This window comes from Mus caroli, chromosome 15, assembly GCF_900094665.2.
Source record: "Mus caroli chromosome 15, CAROLI_EIJ_v1.1, whole genome shotgun sequence".
Lineage (NCBI taxonomy): Eukaryota > Metazoa > Chordata > Mammalia > Rodentia > Muridae > Mus > Mus caroli.
This window is the reverse complement of record NC_034584.1, coordinates 16853286-16870515: the sequence shown is the minus strand read 5'-3', so window position 1 is coordinate 16870515 and position 17230 is coordinate 16853286. Positions and strand designations below refer to the sequence as shown.

Genomic DNA, 17230 nt, shown 5'->3' with positions numbered 1-17230 from the left:
ACCAACCCCCCATAACTACCTACCAACCCCCCATAACTACCTAGCATCTGTGTGAGTGTGTGTGTGTGTGTGTTGGGAATCTGAAATTTCCTGTATACTCGTATGTCAAGTATTTTACAGTTTACCAGTTCTATTACATTTTCTTAACCCTCCTTCCTTTTTTGAAAAATCTTTCTTCCCTCAGATATCAATTGTGCCCTTCCTTCTTACACACACACACACACACACAGAGAGAGAGAGAGAGAGAGATACACTTTTGATCATGTTGTCTCATTTCTAATTCTATTCTCTCAGATTCTTTAGTGAAGCATACTTTTGCTACATTTTTTATTTTATTGTATTTATTTTTGGTAAGAAACAAAGTTTCAGTCAAAAAGTTACCATTCCAGTTAGACCACCACTAGGCAGAAGTAGAAAAATATTCATTAATAGGCCTTCTCAGGAATTTCAACTATTTGGAATGAAAGCACCTGAAGGTGATACATAAAAATGCAGGCAGCTCCAGAGGAACTGAGTTTCACAAGCTCTGGCTTTTTGGATACATTGTTTGAAAGTGCATTCAGATAGTGTCCTGATAGAAATGACAGTGTTTACTGCTTCCTGAAGACACTTGGGTTCAGTGGCTGGGCCTTGAGGAATCTCATGATGTTGCAATGTCAGCTCTGAAGAAAAGCTCTCTGATATCTAACTTCTGTATTTTCAGGTTATGAATGACTTTCTAATTTTTATCAGGAGACTCATTAAAACGGAAATCTCTTCATAAATAGCGCAATTTAACAGATGTTAATATCTGCACATATTTATTGACATTGGTGTTTGTTTTTTAAAACATGTATATTTAATATGCATATGTCATAGGACAGCACAAATTGTATATTTCCTCTTAATGCCATCTTTAGTTTTCCAGTTGTACTTTTAAAAGTGAATTACTGTGACAGAGTTGTTATGATTGCAATGCCATTAGATATCATGACCTAGTATCTAGGTTGAGTCTACTTCCTAAATTTAAGTCTGTACAAATTTTTAAAAAAGATAGTCTATGACATTATATTTAGTCAATGATCTATCATTGAAGAAGTAAAAATTATATGTGACTAAAATAGCATCTAGCACAAAATTCAAATTAAAGAGTATCTTATTACCAGAAAATACTTCTGCATTTTAATTTGTCCCATATTTTTGTTATCAGTTTTGCTATAAATTAATTAGTGATATGTGTATATTACTGCTTACCCTATACATATATAAGGAGGCTTTGTGTATGTGTATTTGTGTGTGTGGTACATGAATGTCTGTGTGAATGTGCACGTGTGCGTGTGTGTGTGCACATATTGAAAACTAAAATTATTGCAAAGAAAATTAGTTAATCAGTAATGAATACATTCAGAATATGACAATTACTTTTGTGTTTTAACTTGGGACCTTGAAATTTATTTTTCTGGACCTTGAAAAATTTGAAATTAAAAATTGTCATTATTTTTAAGGAAAAGGAAATGGTGGACTACTGACTTGCTTGGGCATGTGATTAGTCGAAATGATTTCAATCTTCTTTAGACTTTACTACATACCAAGTAGTGGTATAGAAACAAAATTTCATTCTGTCATTCAGTCTTCAACCAATCATACCTATTTCAACTTGCATTAATATACATCTGAGAAAAGTGAGGCATATTTTTATTACATTGACAATATCTTACTTTAAGATAGCCAAAAATTAATTGGAGGAATGCTACATGTTTATTTATGTACAACAATTTTTTTTAACTTTTTAGGATTCCAAGTACCTTAACCAACATAGAACATTATGCATTAATGAGGCACTGTTCTGTGTGGTTTCTGGTATTATGCATAACACACATCAAACATTTTGACAATATCACTAGACTCATTTAAGTGCAAGTATATATTTCTATCTATCTATCTATCTATCCATCTATCTATCTATCTATATGTATGTATATTTCCAAAATTTTATGAATTTGAGAAATTCGTACAAAATGTCCAGTTAGGCATATACATACATATATATATATATATATATATATATATATATATATATATATATATATATGTATTAGAAAAGCAAAAGAAAATAAATATAAAAAAACGTGCTACAAACAGAAAGCTTGACAGTATAGTAGTTTAGCTTCGTGCCATAATCTTATAATAATGTTTACATTAAATACACACTGACACTACATATCTAACACAGTTAATTTATTATAAACTCTAACAGTAGGAGATGTTATGAGGGTTGAGGCAGGTCCTTTGCATATACATTATGGTTTCTGGTTCTGTTTTTATGACATTTCTGTGTGGGTGAGCATGTGTTCCTCTGTTTCTTTATGTGCTCCTTTGAATTTTCTTTTCTGTTTATTTATTTTGTCCTAATCTGGTTTGTTTGTGTTCATTTTATATGACATTACTATTATTATTTTACATGTCTATGTATTCTAATAAAAGAATGTGAATATGGGCAGGTAAGTAAGGAGTAGGAGGATGAAGGAGAACAAAAACAACAATAAGAATATATTGTATGAAAAATTATTTTTAATATAAAATAAATTTTACTTATAGTATTGGTATAGGCACTGTTTTACGTGCTAAAGTTTTTTCTATTTATTGTGATATATTTTTCTCAGTAAAGGATGCTTTTAAGTTAAAGTAAAATAAATTTAAACTGTGACAATTTTGCTTCCCACTAAAATAATTTTCTGCTACCTATGAGCAGCTATATTGATCCAAAAATTGGTAATCCATTTTCAATGTCACCTCTAAATTTATTAAAAAGAGAATAATTCATTCCATAAAGATGCCTAGCTCAGAATACACTTGAAATGAGACTATACTGTAGAAAGATGGGTGAGCCATACTATCATTGCCTATGGTATTTACACAAGTTCTTGGTATTTACAGAAGTGTGAGCCATGTTATTATTGTCTATACCATTTACAGAATGTCCTCATTCAGGTTTTTTCCCTGCCTTACACTCTAAAGCCTCAGAAGACATTGGTTTGTTATATTTTTAATTTTCACAATCTTTAGTTTGTTTCCCAGTCTGGATCTGTCTGCATGAAACTGCACATACACAGACACACACACACACACACACACACACACACACACAAAACAAACCCTACTTTGCTACATTATACTTTGTTCATCCCTTAGTAGTTATAGATCTCCTTTCTTTCTAACTGTTAAGGCCTGGGAAATTGTTGCCTGCTTAGCCTGCTATTTTATGCTGTTATAACTGTCACGAGGAAACTTTCATATGCTTTTACTAGTGTTACTAGAAACTTTCTCATGCCCGAGCTGATTGTATATTCTGTTATGATCTACACTTTGGTGTTCTTGGAAACCAATCAGAACATAATTCAATTAGAACTGCTTTGTGTAGTTAGCCACAATTAGCTGGCTCTCTGATGGACCTCAATATAAGAGAGATTCCTGCACCAATATAAGAAGCCATTCGGAATAGACTTCCATGTTGAGTAAGGGTTGAATATAATTTTTGAGTTCCCAGAACCTCCCTTGGAATTGCTTTTTTTTTTTTTTTTTTTGTCAAATTCTGGTTGGCAAGGAAAGAAATGAACGTTAGGCAAAGCAAGTATTGTGCCACAGTTGAATATTTCAACCAATGAAGAGAGGAAAAATGTACAGCAAAGACATGTTCTTAAGTCAGTACTCTATGTCTAAATCCTGATTGGTGAAGTAACTTAGCACAGATGTTTGTGGATTCCAGGCTCAAAAGCTCTGTAGGATTCTGGTTCGTGGCCTCTGTCAGCTTCTGAGTCTGATCTGTGGCTCAGATTGATCAGTCTTGGGACAAATGCTCAATAAACGATCCTTGTCTGACTGAGATCAGTGTTTGTGTGCTTTGAGAGATGAATTTTGAACCCCAATATTCGTATTTTCATTACCCTGAAATCATAGGATTGAAATAGCCCATGTCTACATACGAACCTAGGTCACAAAAATGCAAGGTAACTTTGGAACTAAACTTTGACGAAATTTTATCACGTGAAAATCGTGTGACGTCCTCTTAGAGGAGAAGGGAAGGGGAAGATGGGTGAAGGCTTGTGAGAGGGAAAAAGGGAAGCAGTGATAGGATTGCAAAGTGAATAAAAAAATTAAAATTTACTTTAAAAATCATGTGATGAGGGCCAGCAGAATGAATGGATTTTTAACGTTTATAATGAATGCCCAAAATAAAATGAGACATGCTGAAAATTAAAAATGAAAACAATATCAAATTATTATGCTGTACCACACAGTGTTTATAGACCCATTTTCTATAATGTCTGGGATTATATTAAAATAATTCTGGTGAAACAAAACATTTCTGCAGACTCAACCTTTTGAAAAAGGTTAAAATTGCATTAGTCATAATTCTAGTAATAGACAAACTGCATACAATGCACCTGTGTTGCAGAGTATTTGATCACACTGGGACTCCAGAGACTATGTTATTCACTGGACAAAGCTGTTTTTGGTGGTGATTTGGCTTAGCCATAGCGCAAAACTTTTATCGAAAACCTTTATGTTCATTGTAAAAAGGATTAAACAAAGTCAACCGCATAGTCAAGAGGTAGAGCAAGCAAGCAGTTGACAAGGAGTGTACATAGGAGGGGAAAAAAAAAAAAAACAGAGAGGAAGAGAAAGTCTGGAAGATAGAGACACAAAGAGGAAGTAGAAGGGAAGGAATTTCAATGTGAGCAGTTTTTGAGCTCGCATGGAGGAGGAGAACTTCCTGTCCCCTTTGGGATTTCAGCTAAAGAGAAAGATCAGCTGGGTGCTTTTGCTGCCTGTCTGTGACAGCAGGCTTTCACCGCAGCATCTGGCTTCAGAGTTTTCATTGGTAACATGGAATGATGGAAATTTTGATGAAAAACAAGATATCTGAATTTCTAATGTTGCTTTATCTTGCAAAATCTAATGGAACTATATCCTGTGCTTAAGTCTGAAGTGGTATAATGGACCTATCAGGGCTATTTTATAAATATACACTGGACACATATAATATATATTTAGTTTTTTTTTTCAAAATATGCCTTGATGTTTAGGAAATTTAAGACATTCAAAGGAATTTTCTTCCCCCCCCCCCAGCACTCATGCATTTTTAAAGATATTTGCCTTTGAGAACAAACTGTTCAATTTTAATTAATTCATGCTGTACTAAGGTAAACTTTGAAGTTAACCAAATTGAGGATTCTTAGATCAAAAATCTACCAAATTAATAATTGAAAATGTACAGATATTAGTAATGAAAGACCCTAAAGGTGATCAGTACTCTTCTTCAAAATATAGAAAAGACAGGGTAAGTGACTGCATTTATAAAATGTAGTCAGATATATGTCTTGCAAAAGTTAACCTTTGTGTCTAACTTTTAAATCTATTTAAGTTCAAAATAATGCCACCAAATACCTTATGGTATTGTAAGGAAGAAAATGGACTATACTTTGCAATTGAGCCTGACAGTTTTCTTTCTTTCTTTTTTTATTATTCTGTTAAATAGTTAGAATACAATAGCTTGTAATGTAGTACTACATTTATTTTAAATTCATGATTTTTACAGAAAACATTTGCCATTTGATAAATTCTAGAATTTGTTTATCAACTTTACTGCAAAACAGGATATTGTAAAACATGTATATACCAGAACATTTATTTTATGACTGATTGAAATCCTCAAGATGAACTGGATGTTGCAACAGCTGCCCTCTTGGGTTTAGGTGTTATCCCTTCATGGAATCCATATCTGAATCTACAATAGACAATCATTAGGTGTCTCAGCCAACCAGTCCCAGTAGTGTTTCCTTGCTTAACCTTGGCACTCCAGTTATACTTTCACTTGTGTTTGGCAGGATAACCACATTTGCCACAGGTCGACTTCAGAAGGTGGTAAGCCTTGGAGGTAAGGCGGTGGCACGGTGTGTGCATTGTATTTCAATGCTTCCTAAAGGATGACTTTCCTTTTGTCATCTTGCTTCTCAAGTTTTACAATCATATATATCAATGCATATATATATATATATATATATATATATGTACATATATATGCTTGTAACTGATGATTTTTTTATATTGTGGCTTCATATATTATTTATTACAACTTTAATTAATTGCTTCAGGCTTCATACTGAGCTGGACACAAACTATTCAGGCTAAGATGGGTTCTAAAATACACACATTTATTTTTTCTTAGCCTTTAATTCATATATTTGTTTAGAGAAAGCATATATAAAATCATTCTTGATCTTGTTATTTGTTGTTTCAAGTAGTCCTTGTAGATCACCATAAAATTAAAATTGTTAGTATAGCTTGCTAACAGGAGATAGAGTAGGAAATAAAACATTCTAGATTAAATAAAGCAGAAATTGTCATGTGAAGAATACAGTATCTATTTTACCTGGTATTTATTCAGACCTACCTACTCATAGAACAATGACAATTAATATAGAATACAACTAGAAATAATCCAAGGAGCAATAATTGTTAATTAAAACAAGGATTATTTAAATATCACTTTGGTTAGAAATTGCCAAATATTGGAAACAAAGACTAAGAAAACATTTAAACAATGAATCTTTAATTGTTTATCAAAAAAATTAAGTTATACCTCAAAAAAAGTAACAGCCTAGACAGAAAACAATTGAAGAAAATTCTTAAAATTTGTTATAAATATCCTTAAATGTAGCTCTACAAAATGTTGGTTTCTGGTAGGGGTAGGGGTCAGGACTCAGGGTCTGGTTACTGGAAGTTTGACCATACTCTAGTGTATATGTGTGCACTACAAATTGGACTAGTTTCTTCTTCTCCTTTTCCTTCTTCTTCTTTTTTCCTCCTCCTCTTCCTCCTCCTCCTTCTTCTATTTCTTCTACTTCTCTGTTCCTCCTCCTCCTCACCCTCACCCTTCTCCTCCTCCTTCTATTTGGGGGAAGTCAAAAGGAGGGGGTCAGGCCTAGAAAGATGGGAAAATGAGTGGGATGGGTTGCATGACATAAAATTCCCGAATAATCAATAAAAGTGTCATGTTGGGAAAAAAATCAGTAAATAAAACATGTACTAATGCCCAAAAGAATAATTAATGGAATACCCCTTAATGACATTCTGCTATACTCATAGGTCAGTGCTTTGTCTGGTTGTCATCAGAGCGGCTTTCTCTGCAGCAGATTGGAGCTTGTTCAGAGACCCATAGAAAGACATTAAACAGAGTCTACACTGGAGGTGTCCATCAGTTCTAACCCCTGGGACTCAGAGAACCATGAGAAGAGGTAGAGGAATCATTGTAAGAGTCAAAAGGGATATAAGACACAAAGGAGAGCATGGGGCACACTGAATCAACTAAACAGGGCTCCCATGGGCTCACAGAGACTCAAGGTACAAGCATCATCAGGCCTACATGGGTTTGCACCAGGTCTTTGCATATATGTTACCATTGTTACATTGTTGTTTTTATGGGACTCCTTACAGTAGGAGTGAGTTCATCTCTGACTCTTTTGCCTCCCTTGGAACTCTTTTCTTCCTATTGTGTTGCCTTATGCAGCCTTAATATGAGGAATTTTTCCTTGTCTTATTTTGGTGTGGTTGGCTGTTGTCTTTTGGAGGCCTACTCCTCTCTGAAGAGCAAGACAGGAGGAGAGGATGTGGGGAAGAGAAGAAGTAAGGGGAAGGAGGGAAGAATACAGAATGGTAATACTGTGATTAGTATGTACTATAGGAGAGAATAATTTATTTTTAATAAAAATAAAATAAAAACTCAAAAATGCAATGTGAAATGGACTCAGTAAGTTGAGTTTACATATTTATACAGTATATATGTTCATGAACATTAGTACAAGTCAATAATAATTAAAGATAAAGAGAATATAAATTTGAAAAGGGTTTGGAGAGGCAAGAAGAGTTGGAGGAGGAGGAAGATATAAATAGGGGATTCATATATAAAACTGAAAAGTCAATACTTTAAACTCATTTGCATATTGTTTTGTCAGTTCAGTGGTTTGTTTCCAATTATTTTTTATGTTCTTTTACATTTTGTCCTTTTGGTCTTTTAAAGTTGTACTCTCTTCCAAGTTTGCTCTCCTGTAAGTCTTCTATGACAAAATTACAGTCATATCAGTCATGGCCACACAATTGATGTCATTTCCTCCTTCGCCTTGCAAATATTATTTGTCAGAATTTTATAACTCAACAGTAAAAATTAAAACTGCTCTTATTTTGTAATAAAAGGTAAGAGCATGAAGCAAAGTTGTGCTCAATCATTTTCAAGCACACTGTAGCTATTTTTCATAGTGATACAAATATAAATCAAACTATGAAGAAATACATTTTCTCTGAAACAGTAATAACCATTTAGCTGACACTTTTTAAAAGTTTCTTCGTTGTTATTAAATCTCCATATCCCCCACAGGTGTTAAATAACTCCAGAAGAGAGAGAAAAAAAGAGAGAATGAATTATAGCATTATTTTAAGCTGTAAAGACCATATGTGACCATAAAATGTCATGGCAGGTGGCTTACCCTCAAAATTCAAGCCCAATCTCTTCAGACTTTTCATGGACCACGTAACTACGAAAGGCTCTGTTTAGAAAAATAAACCGTTGCAAGTGTAGCTTTCTAAAAGCGATTTTTAAATGTTAAAAATTACAGAAGTGTTTTAAATTTTGTTTCTTTTGAATTTTCCTTTGAGAACTTCACACAGGAGCCGTGAGTGTATCCGCTTCACTACTGCCTCCTGCCCATCAAATCTGTCTGTGTTCACCCTACTGAGTGCGTTAGGAATTGCTCAAACTGTACTTGTGTCCAAAGCTAACCACATGGGAGCGGACAATCTAAGATCATGCCTGTCCCTATAAAATAAAGCACGAGCTGTATTACACTAATGTCACCAGAATTGCCGGTCTGTGTCTTTTGATAACATGTAAACAGAGGTAAGATTAAATAGAAGTGTATTTGTATCAAGATGGAAACAATTATAATGTAAGAAGATAAGGTATGAACATGGCATCTGAAGAGATGTCTTGGTTCATGGAGTCTGTAGGACCTGTTTTCTATTGTCTTCCATGAGCTTAAAATTTAAAACCTACTTTAATAAGAGTACTTAAATGCTTTGCCTGTGACTCTAGACCACCACCCATCAGAGGCAGTGGGAAGGAAAGTTTAATGGGGTAATGGACGATGTGGACCTGTTTAGAAATAGTTCTTTGGGGTGAATTCAATTTGCATTGCCAGGATGTCAGCAGGTCAGTTCACAGGAATCAGCACCACTACCTCGATCCTCATGGAAACACCATCAGCAACAGCAGTTCCATCCAAAAGAAGCACAAGTCCCTGCCAATCAACACGAGTTGGCAAAAGCAGCAAAACACTGCCACAACATCATCAAAACTTCTTTTGTGGATTTCTCTCTACCAAATAATGGCTAATTATTATCACCATAATAATAATAATAATAATAATAATAATGACAAGGCAAACCAATACCATGCAGAGTTGTCAGGGAAGACCAGCATCACATCAGCAAAGCCCAACAAAATCCCAGAATTGACAAGGGGATCCAGTACCACACAGCATCGTCCTCTGTCTATTGGGTTATATTTCCAAATATCAAGGGTTCTCTCAACTATTAGCCATAGCAGAACATCACATGCCCCCTTTCAAGGTAGTTTCCAAACACCACCATGTCTCTGTTCTCCATAAAAATCATCCCTCCTGTCTGCTTCTGGGAAAACATCAAAAAAAAAAAAAAAAAAAGTAACACAACTAAATCTCCAAATGATCCCCAAAATTTCCACTTCAATTTTCCTCACTGTTTATGAAATAAAAGGGAAGATATGTTTTTATAAAAGAAAGGAAAACATGCCATATGAAGGAAAACCAAAAAGCCAATAAACTCATCAAACATTAAAAATCACATTATTTCATATATGAAATATCTAATGATGTTAGCAACCTTAATATTACCTTGGCTTTTGATAATTGCAAATTCATTTGAGAAGTCTATGGATCTGTGATTTATCAGAGCAACAAGAGTACTGCTTTTATTTTGATCTTATTATGCTCTTACTTCAAAACAACATTGTTCCTACAGCAGTTACCACGGAATAAAGAGCAATCAAAACATTTTCTAAAACCTAGAGTGCTTCCCACTTAAGGTGTCTTTTATTTGATATCTGTATCTATTTTCAAGTTAAGTATTATCATTGAATTTACTTTTAGTATAATAGGAAACCCTGGGTTATTGAAAATGTTAACTTTAAACATAAGTAACTGGTATACTGCTGTTTAGTAATGGCACTGCAAACCTAGGAACGCAACTATGGCAGGCAGCGTATACAGTGTTCTTCATTACAGTACCTCAAACTAATTAGTAAAAGACTTCATTTTCCTTCTTAAGAATCTTATTTTCAACTGTAAGAAATAGTAGTTATTTATTGACCTTCAAGAAACTACATTGCTTTGACCACATCACGTACAAGTTTATTATTTCATTTATATTCATTTATATTATTCTCTTGGGGTTAATGATGTAAGTTGTCATGCTGAGTCAAAAAATTCATAAACTTATTTTATACATTTAGGTCACACTGCACTGTAGTTTCAGAATGTACCTATTATTCTTTGTCACCAGCTACATAGCATTTATTTGTTTAAATAAATAATAGACACATGCATAAATTTCTAGGAAGCTTGAAATTTTGATCTCATTCATATTTTACTATTTGTAAAGCCAAAAATGATGAAATATTTACATAATCTATTGCTTCAATATGTTTTATAAGTATTTTCCGTCCATAGTTTTAATTGTGATCTTTGCTAAGTATTTGCATCTATGAAATTATTTCTGATGTAGTAGCAGCAACACTATTTTTAATAGAGTAAAAGGAATATTGAAGTATTTAAAATAAAAGAAAATAATAAGTTTGACTTAGATTCCAGGAAATAAAATGTGAGAATATTTACCAGAGGCCACAGTAAAAGAAAGGTTTCTGAATAATCATGTCAGTTATATTTTGAACATTCTCAGTATGGGCCAGCAGTTTTGAACCTATGAACAGCCTGATACTGAATCCTGTTTTATCAACCTAATTAAAGCCATAGCCAAAGATTCCACTCTCAATGGCTCTGTCTCCATAAAGAAAAACTAAGTCTCCATGAATATCTAAATGGGAAAAATGTGTCCTTAGTTCTAGTTCAGGGTTGCTTTGAAGGGTTTGGGAATTCAACTGAAACTTCCTGTGTCTTTGTCTTTAAAATGTAGAGTTGGCATTCACTGTTCCTACCACATACAATGGTGTCAGCACAATACCTATGACTCACTTTCTTGTCACGTGACAATTATATTTTAGATGGTATTGTGCATTCTATATATTGTTTATAGATGCATTTCATAAATCTTGCTCCTTTAAATGCTATTATTTACTTGAGTTGCATTGTAGCTCCTGAAAGGAGGTCATTGGTACTAAAATTTAAATGGAAGCAGAGTTAAAGAGGGCAAGGTATGAATTTAAGAAGAAAAAGGTCTTACCAGAGCAAACATGCAGGAGTGAATAGAATGAGACCCATACTACAGAGAGCAGAAAAGTCAACTCTCTGTTTTCTTCTATATTCAGAATGTTCTGTTACTGGAGTCATTGTAAGCATATTTGGATTAAATTTATTGTTAAAAACAAGGTCCAGCATTATTTTTGCCCAATTTCCAAAGTCTAGGACTATGGTATCTATTAATGTTAGGTAAATAAAACAGTATGAAACTGTCAAGTAATAAAAAGGAACCAAACAATCAGAAAATAGTAATTTATCATATAGTAAGTTCTTATGGATAGCTATTGTGGTACAAAATAGATGACTTTTATTAAAATTTCCAGAAATAGACAATGAGTTCAAATCTTAGTTGTTTTATTTCATTATGAGGTAGAGCGTTCTCAATACCAGGAAGATTTTTTTCCTCTCGCAGTGATTTTTCAGATATTGCTCATGTGAGGCAAGACGTGCGTCAGCAGAGCCTTGCTGGGAATCCAATCTTTGTGTGCAATGTGTTATAGACCTGTCACCCCAAATCGTTTATGGCAAGACATTCTTTGACTTATAGACATTTGTCAAGGTCATGCTGCTGTAATTGACCCTCAGTCTGCAAACTGAGAATGATCATTCCACAATAACTTTTCTCGGAATATGAACTTCTAGGTTGAAGTTTTCTTAGCTACCCAAGAAAATCATCACCAAACTTCAAGGTCAACAAATTAAATCAGATATGAGGACAGGCCAGAAAATGCTAGTGGTATGGGGATCAGTTGTTGACAAAATGCTATGTACAAAATAGAAGCAGAATATCCATTGTGTATAACATCAATCAGCAGAAGGTTAGAATTTTTACAAGACATATTTGAGAGAGAAGAAATAGGGAACAGAAGAAATTGGGGTTACTTTGAACAGACATTCTAAAAACAGATTATTTGCAAACATTTACCATGTAATTAGGCAAGAAATCAGAATCATTGGAACCTGGGTTATTTGAGATGGAACCTTGTTATATTTTTACAACCAGGATATACTGTCCTCATTTGGTGACTATTCAACAATTAGAATGTATTTTATACCTGCTTTTATAAAATAAAAACAAACAAACTAGTTTTTGCACTATTTTAGCTTTTCATTAGGAACAGCATTTTCACCAAAGATTTACCATCTCTCTCTCTATATATGTATATATATGTGTATACACACACACACACACACACACACATATATATATATGTATATATATATATATATAATGTAAGATGAATTATTCTGGCAATATTTAATAATTTATATGAAATATATTTATTAGAAATGTCATTTGTTCATGATAAGAAGATGTAGGTATTCTTTCCCAGAAACAAAATATGTATTTTAAATACTAATTGTAAGAAAGATATTATGAAATAGAAACTAAATTGGAGTGTTACTTTATTTTGGGTAATATCTTCAAGCAAAAATAATACATCATTTATCTATAAGAAATTTAAATAGGAAATTCAAATTAAATTTGAATATTTATAATTTAAAACAAACACATGTAAAAATATGACCATAGTGAAAGAAAATAAAATATATCCAAATATGGGTGTTTAGATATGACTAAGATTTGATAGGCCCAAACACAAGGGCCTTCAAGAGCACTGTCAATGTTGCTTGACTTCAGTTTAGAGGCATGTCAATGAACTATTAAATGCTAATGTATTATGCCATCTCACATTATATAATCTGAATGACACCAAAAAGTCATCATGATAGGCTTTGTTGACTTTTATTTAAGCATTAACCTCAGACTGGCAGTTTGATTTTATTTTCCCTTCCACATGTAAATATTTTATCTCCCCTTGTAATGATGGCAAGCCATATGCCTGCAATAGGAGAGGGATATTCACCTCATCAGAACAAGGAGCAAGAGCATGGTCAGACAGAGCCATGAGCTGAGAGTATTAACGTCCCATGGAGCAAGGTTCTGTTATCTCTCTGCCCACCTTCCTCAGACAACTGGTACTGAACCATACAGGTAATGTATCCTTCCCACACATACTCATCTCCTCTGCCCACTGAGTCCAGTGGGCACCCCAGCTGCCCTGAGCAGGATGCTGTCCCAGCTGTGAAGCACTGGAACCCTCCTCCCTTGCAGGTTGGAGAACAAACTTGCACAGCCTCTTTGAAAATCAATTTGGTGGATTTCTAGAATACTGAAAATAGTACTACCTCAAGACCCAGCTAAACCACTTCTGTGCACATACCCAACAGATGTCCCATTATATCACAGGGACACCTGCTCTTCTATGTCCATAGCAGCTTTATTCATAATAGCCAGAATTGGATACAAACAAGATCTGTGCAATGGAAAACTATTCAGTTATTAAAAACAAAGGCATCATGAATTTTGCGGGCAAATGTATGGAACCTGACAATATCATTCTGATTGAAGTAACCTAGATCCAAAAAGACATACATCTGGATGTAAAGTGAGTAAATAAATAGAAAAAAAAAAGAAAAGACAATCCCATGGAGTTGTCAATAAGAGGAGTGATACTCCTGGAGAGGGAACTTACAAAACATGGCCTAGTTGGTTACATATTATGAATCTTTGCAGATAAGTGGATTGGTTAAAATCAAAGATTTTTCAAGTTATGACCTGTGTAGGCATTTGGGAAACTGTTGAAGCTCTCTAATGAGAGTTTCCATATAAAATTATACCATATAAAAATAAAATCACTAGTTCCCAGACTTACTGTTAACTGCATTGTGGCTCATCTCACATCATTTTGAAACATATTGTAATTAGTAGTTATTTGAAAAGTGTACTAACGGAGGATCCTGCAATACCTCTCCTGGGCATATATCCAGAAGATGTTCCAACAAGTAAGAAGGACACATGCTCCACTATGTTCATAGCAGCCTTATTTATAATAGCCAGAAGCTGGAAAGAACCCAGATGCCCCTCAACAGAGGAATGGATACAGAAAATGTGGTACATTTACACAATGGAGTACTACTCAGCTATTAAAAAGAATGAATTTATGAAATTCCTAGGCAAATGGATGGACCTGGAGGGCATCATCTTGAGTTACGTAACCCAATCACAAAAGAACTCACATGATATGTACTCACTGATAAGTAGATATTAGCCCAGAAACTTAGAATACCCAAGATATAAGATACAATTTGCTAAACACATGAAACTCAAGAAGAACGAAGACCAAAGTGTGGACACTTTGCCCCTTCTTAGAATTGGGAACAAAACACCCATGGAAGGAGTTACAGAGACAAAGTTTGGAGCTGAGACAAAAGGATGGACCATCTAGAGACTGCCATATCCAGGGATCCATCCCATAATTAGCCTCCAAACGCTGACACCATTGCATACACTAGCAAGATTTTGNTGAAAGGACCCTGTTATAGTTGTCTCTTGTGAGACTATCCTGGGGCCTAGCAAACACAGAAGTGGATGCTCACAGTCAGCTATTGGATGGATCACAGGGCCCCCTATGGAAGAGCTAGAGAAAGTACCCAAGGAGCTAAAGAGATTTGCAATCCTATAGGTGGAACAACAATATGAACTACCCAGTATCCCCCAGAGCTCGTGTTTCTAGCTGCATATGTAGCAGAAGATGGCCTACTGGGCCATCAGTGGAAAGAGAGACCCATTGGTAGTGCAAACTTTATCTGCCTCAGTACAGGAGAATGCCAGGGCCGAGAAGTGGGAGAGTGAGTGGGGGAGCAGGTGGGGGACTTTTGGGATAGCATTGGAAAGAAATGTAAATGAAATACATACCTAATAAAATTAAATAAAAAAAGAAAATTCTTTGTTGCTAAACATGGGTCACATATGTAAGTAATTAATATCTGCCATGAGTCCAAACTTGTTTTTCCTCTAAAATATAACTCATTTTAGTCTCTAAAAAAAAAACAAAATCACTGTTGAAAAGCAAGTCAAATTGTAGTATTGCCTAGCATCATCTACAATAGCAGAGATAGAGAAAGATTAAAACAGAACAAAACAAAACAATAAAACCCAAGGGTATAAGGTTTTAAGAAATGAGTGACAACTGCACCATTTCCATAGGTTATCATTTGGGAAGCATCTCTGTGAAAGTATTTTATGAACTTAACAGAAATTGGAATTTAAGCCACAGTAATAATGTCAAATACTTTGCTACAAAATAAATGCATTTCCTTATGGAATGTCTGCTAATTTTCATCTGTATCAGATTTACAGATACCAACTTTTAGGCAGAGAATATGTACAAGTCCTGGTGTCTTAAATTCTATCTTGGAACTAAGTTATAACTTGCTATTACTTTAGAAATTAACAGATATTTGGCTTAGTGAACAGCTTAATGTGTATATCAGAGAGTATTTTATATATTCCCTTGGATGAAAGGGATCCTAAGGGATACAGAAAACCACTTTGATGCAACTCAGATAAAAGTAAAGCTTATTTTACAAACTGAATAGTTTCAACTTCATATATATCTTTTTACTTTGATGGGAGACAGGAATGGATTTTTATTTTCTGAAAGAGGCTGCACTCTTTCTTTTGTGAGGTGCAATTTGTGTCTCTGTAAATCATCTTATGGATTGCTTCTGATGTCTGCATCTTCTTTCTTGTTAAACACTTTTCTTTCCAAGCTGGATAATTAACAAACCTTCACTAATTATGTACTTCTCTGAAGCTTCTCAAGATAAGAGACATTTGGAATTACCGAATTTGGTCAATTTAACTCTATTCTCATTTTTTTTTCCCTGTGACACCTGCAACCTTTTTTGTTTTGCGCTGTTCTCCTGGCTGTTTATTCAGGAGTGTCTTTTGTGCGATATTAGACAAAAGAAGAAATACATTTAAAACAGCTTTAAAACAGGGGATATCCATTGTTTCTGTAGAAACTACTTGAATAATTGTATTGTTCTGATTTCCTATGTATAAGTAATCTATTTCAACTCCTCTGTGTATCTTTATCTATAGTGAATGTTGTAAACTTAGTCTCTGTCTTCTGTAATGTATCATGGTGAGCTAAAAAGTGGGGGAAAATGATTATTTGGTCTACCAGACTATGGAACTATACTACTTCTAGACTAGTACAGGCAGATTTAAATGACATCTAATTGCAGACATTTTATGCTGCCTACCAACTAAAGAAAAGTTAGCTGAGTTGAAAAACATGTACCTCTGAAAATTCAATTAATTGACTAAAAGTAAAATATATTTGTGTCATGCTGAAGAAGAAAAATCTGATTGATCCTAGCCAAGAAGTATGACCAGTTTTTACAGCCCTACCCAATGTATTTGACAGGTAAATGGCAGAGAATGTTTTGTGTAGGTTTCTCTTGTTATCTCGAAGAAAGCAGCAAAAAGAAATGTTTGCCTCTCCTCTGGAAGTTATACTGTCTACCTTGGATGAAAACATGGAGGATGTTCAGAACAAAGATAAATATAGAAAATATAACAGGAATACAGAAGCATGCTACTTATAGGACTTCACATGTGAAAAGACAAAAAAGATTGAGCTATATGTTTGATTATGTTTAAGATTCCCAATCTACATTCCTAATACTTATATTATGAGATTAGTTGAACACTTTACAGGATGATCTTGTGGAAGTAGAGCAATGTAGTAAGAATGGCAGAGCAACCTCTATATAAATGCCACAAAAGCATCTCCTGTGGGAGGACCTGATTGAGGACTGCCCAAGAAACC

The 17230-nt window shown here is 34.3% G+C and overlaps 1 protein-coding gene and 1 pseudogene across 3 annotated transcripts in view; both read right to left on the bottom strand.

The window, feature by feature from the left end:
• Window positions 1–17230, bottom strand: part of Cdh12 (cadherin 12) — a 1068420-nt gene that overhangs the window by 510589 nt on the left and 540601 nt on the right. The window lies entirely within an intron of this gene.
• Window positions 5692–5985, bottom strand: LOC110311010 (annotated as a pseudogene).